Consider the following 4,869-nt stretch of genomic DNA (forward strand, 5'->3'; position numbering starts at 1 on the left):
CCTACAAACCATGGGGTTTTGATTTTAGTGAACTCAAAAGATCTCACATTTTACGTGCTCACTGCATACCTTAAAGAAGGGTTTTGATAGTTATTCTTTGAATTCCAATATCTCTATTAAAAATTAACCAAATGCAGACCCACAAGTGTCAAAAAGGAGTGAAATTCAATGTTTTACATTGCCTTACTAATGCTTATTCAAAAGGAAACTATCTTCCCTACGAACAAATGTTGGAGACTACTGTTTTAACTATCAAAACATATCAAGTATGCTGGAAACTTGACACTTGTAAAAATTAGAACTTATCTTTTCCAAATCTCTTCATATAATCTTTGTTTTGCAACTCATATAGAGCCTTTGAGGTGCTTAGAACCAAAAAGAAAGCTTTAACCATCCTCATAATCACCAATGTAATGTGATGTTTAGTGTGAAAGATTGATGGTGAATATTTAAATATTTTGGCAGCTCTAAATTTGTGCTATATCACTGTATATTTCAGGTTCATACTTGTCCAACTGTCTGACCGATTTTTAAACCATATGGTCATTTTTTTGTATCAAGTGCTTAAGTTTGAAATTCATTTGGATCCCTTGTTTCGTTATCTGTTATTAACTATTTTGCAGGTACCAAATGATTTGAATCCAACGTAAACTTTACCAAATGAATTTTGAGCAATAAAGCAAGTTCAAGTCTCCAAACTTGAGTTGCACAAAAATGCATGATAATACTTTAATCTTGTTAGTAAGAGCATTTAGAGTGAAGGACACACTTGAAAATGTAGTTATAGCCAATAGCAAACTGCTTAACCCAGTGGATTCATATTTTATTTTCTTTAAGTAATTGTCAATATTAATAGAGGGAAGGAACATGGAGTTTTTCTCCAAAGGTGCTTGTTGTGCCATGTATTTCATAAAATTGAACTGATTATGCAATATATTTCAAATAATTGCTATATAAGCCATGTCTTTGTGTTAAAAAAACAAATTTGGGAGAGCACAACATGATTAGGGAAAAGGTGCTTTATGATGGATACCAAATTGGATATGGAAGGTACAACTAGAGGCTACATTATCATTAGTTGGTCAACTATGATTGACTAACGCATACAATTTAGAGATGCAATTACAATATTTACAAAATGTTTCTTATGACATTCTATACTTATGTCGCTTATATTAGCGTCATTTAATCAATATTGCTTATACTCCTATTGTTGTCGCTCTAAAAATGTCGATTATGAAAATGTCATTCTTTATGTATGTCTTTTATAAATAGTGACACTTTATCAGCAACATATTTATTTCCAAAATAGTGACACTTTTATAAGCAACATATTTATTTCCAAAATAGTGACAACTTTATAAGTGACATATTTAGTTCCAAAATAGTTACACTTCTATAAGTGACATAGTTATAGAATGTCATAAGTGAGATTTGTATAGAATGGTATAAGCGACATTTTATAAGGGACACTTTGATAACTGACGTGTATAGAATGATATAAGCGAAAATTTACATGACATTTCTATAAGCAACAATGAGTGTAATAATCGACATTTTATAAGTGACACTTGTATAAGAGACATTATTATAGAATGATACAAGGGACAATACTATAAGCGATGACGATATAAACTATACCATGAAGTCTATATCACTTATATCATTCCATAGACATGTCAGTTATTAAAGTGTATTTATTGCCAACTAATTACAAGTTTTGCAATGAATTGACATCTCAGGCCAAGCTATTGTACATTGAAAAGTAAAATAGCCTACTTGCATCTTGAAATGGTGAAACCATGGATCTTATCAAGTTGAAATATCATGAATGGAAATTAAAAGTATTTGTGTCCCCTTAGTAAGCAATATTATAATCTTTGAATGTTCTTTATTCAAGAAAATGAATTTGCGCACTTGAACAAAAGATCAAGCTCTTGTTAATGATTTTACCTCTATGGTTTTCTAATACTCTGTCATTGTTGATTGTATAGTCATTGAAAATCTGTGATTTAGTTGTTTAGATGTACTTGGAGCATATTACTGTCTCAAAGCTCTTCTATGTCCTTTGTCTTAAATGTACTCGTGATCAATACATCAGTTCATGTGTGATAATTGATTGTTTTAGTTGTATGTTGTTGTTCTTTTTACGATATGTTTCTTGTTTGCCAGTTACGCTGCTTGAGTGCTTCATTGGGAGTTTTCTCTTTTAATTTGCAAATAATGGAAAATATAGAAAATATCCAAGTAAGCAAATTTTTGATTTATTCTTTTTTCCTTTTGAATTATGTCTGCATTCATGCTAATTTTTTAAGAATATTATCCAGATGATTGATTTTTTTCGGTTTTTAATTGAGCATTGACTTAAGGGTAATAGGGAAAATGTTATTGAAGAGGCAAACGCAGATGGGCAGCCTAGTACCCATAGCGAGGTGAGATATATTTTCAATTGTAAGAACAATAATAAAAATATCATTAATCTCAAATGTTATTGGCTGTAATTATAGTGTTGAAAACATTATAACGTTGACTTCTACTAAGTTTGAGTGAACTTAATTTTACAAAATCATTATGTTAATTTGCACCTATGTGCTCAGAAGAAATGTGTGCAAAGTCAATAATAGTTCCTTGAGAACAAAGTTCTATTTTCTCGTTTTGTCAATGAAATTTTCAGTTTCATAGATTGTGAATGTATCTTGACTATTTTCCTAATATATTATTATTTAATGTGGAGATTGTTTTTTCAGCTTGAAAATGAGTACTGGTATATAGCTATTGGAAATCCCTGATATTATTTGTGCAATTTTGAAGGATGTGAAGGCGGAGAAGGTTTGCAATGGTGCAAAGGCAGACTCAATGATCACAGAAGGGAAAAACATAAATGCCCACCTATTCCCAATGATAAACGAGGGAAAGGTGCAAGGGGAGCTCCTTTACAGAGACCTCCTCGACCAAAACCACCTCATCCCATTGTGGTCTCAAGGAGGCACAAAAGAGATACTTCTGACCTTGCTCAATGCCATAAGGTTTACCTTAACTCCTTGAAAGGGTCAGCTTGCATGCTTGATGGCAAGACAAAATATGAAGATGTCTAAGACGTACTCAAGAAAATGGTTGATGAATGATTTGCTGAGTATCTTGCTAAGAGTAAAGCACAGCGCGAGGAGGAGGCACAACCAAAAGCCTCAACTAATGAAGGCCAGAATGAGGAGGGCACTCTAGCATCTGTTGGCCTTGTAATCCATCACTAATCTTTTTATTATTATGCTCATACATATATTGTTAATTGAGTTGCATTCTTATTATATTGATATGTTGAGTATCTTGCTAAGCAGCAAGCACAGCTTGAGGAGGAAGTGCAGCCAGAAGTGCCAACCAATGAAGGCTGGAGTGAGGAGCCGCAAGCAGAATCTGAGGAGGAAGTGCAGCTAGAAGCTCCAACCAGTGAAGGCCGGAATGAGGAGTCCATTCTAGCACTTGGTGGCCTTGTAATACATCTCTATTCTTTTTATTATTATGCTCATACATATACTGTTAATTGAGTTGTGTTCTTATCATATTGCATGCTTTATGATTTATATTTTAAAGTCATTCTCACAAGGAGGAATGAAGATTCTGTATACTATATGTTTTTTACTCACTTTTTCCTTGGAACATAGAAATCAATTCCCAACATAAAAATGATGTCTTACTTGACTTCCAAGAACATGTTGTGGCCTCTGTGGTAATTGGTTGTGTTACTTATCTTTGTGCTCTTTGTGGTTTGTAGGAGCAAGAGTTGGAGATTCTTCATGTAGAATCAGTTGTCACTCCCACTCCTATGGTAAAACGGTTCAACAAAAGATTGAGGAAGGAGATGGAGGACACCAAGGAGGTGGAGGAGAAGACAAAGAAGAGGAAGGTGGAGCAAAACAAGACAAAAATAGTTGAGAAGAACAAGGGAAGGGGAAGGGGAAGGGGGAATGAGAAAGAAAGGGGGAGGGGAAGCGAAAGGGGAAGGGGAAGGGGAAACGGGAGAGAAAGGGGGAGGGGAAGGGGGAAGGGAAGGAACATATAATTCTTTCAATTCAAATGTTGGGACTTTGTACTGCTTTATGTTATTTTACGTTTACTGCTTTATGTTTTCTCCATCAATTTCAATATCTTTATGACTCACTTTACAAGATTTTCTAATTTTATAATATGTTGGTGTAATTTTTAGCTTTTCAGCTTTATGATTAGCTTCACATTTCTTATATACAGTAAATGTATTCATCATTTATCATTTATAATAATAAACCCAACAAATTACAAATAATCTAATTGAAACAAATAAAGTAGTTACTAAAATGCAACCCGAGCAAAAGAGTCATGAAAGTGAAGTTGTAGTAACTCTAGCTTTGATATCTTACTTAATTAATAAATTTTTTTAACAAAATTTATCAAGGCACTTTCCATACCTATATAACCAATTCTGAAAATAAGAGTGATGTATGGCTATGCCAATGTCACAAGCTTGCTGAAAAAAAGTGAAAGTGGACTATGCACCATTTAAAAGATTTTGTTTATTTTGGTTTATGTCAGGAGTTGGCAACTTGCCTCCATCATTTAACTGATCAAGCAGATTCCATTTTCTCATCCTCTGATTTTGCATAGAACTCCTGCCATTCATATTTTTTAAATAATTTTAGACTGTTTCCTTTGTCTAAATAGCTTGGCCATTAGTACAATACAAGACAAGGAATCCATTCCTTTGATCGGCTTATCTTTCGGAAGAAGGAATCTTGTCTTTGGCAAACTTCCTTTCGATTTCAGCCATCATCGAAACTCCCTCGTGTTTATCATTGGATTTCTTGACGAAGTTGTTCTCATCTGGGCAGCCAGCCGGGC

General features: G+C 33.8%; 1 long non-coding RNA gene across 1 annotated transcript; it reads left to right on the forward strand.

Moving 5' to 3' along the window:
- Positions 1-1,666: 1,666 nt before the first annotated feature.
- LOC149575855 (uncharacterized) lies at positions 1,667-3,578 on the forward strand. The gene is made up of 3 exons (XR_016364684.1): positions 1,667-2,247; positions 2,370-2,432; positions 2,748-3,578. It is a non-coding gene; the product is annotated as an uncharacterized LOC149575855 (long non-coding RNA).
- Positions 3,579-4,869: the final 1,291 nt, after the last annotated feature.

The sequence above is a fragment of the Cupressus sempervirens genome, chromosome 1 (assembly GCF_028749045.1).
Source record: "Cupressus sempervirens isolate cs-2001-9-10 chromosome 1, ASM2874904v1, whole genome shotgun sequence".
NCBI classification, from domain to species: Eukaryota; Viridiplantae; Streptophyta; class Pinopsida; order Cupressales; family Cupressaceae; genus Cupressus; species Cupressus sempervirens.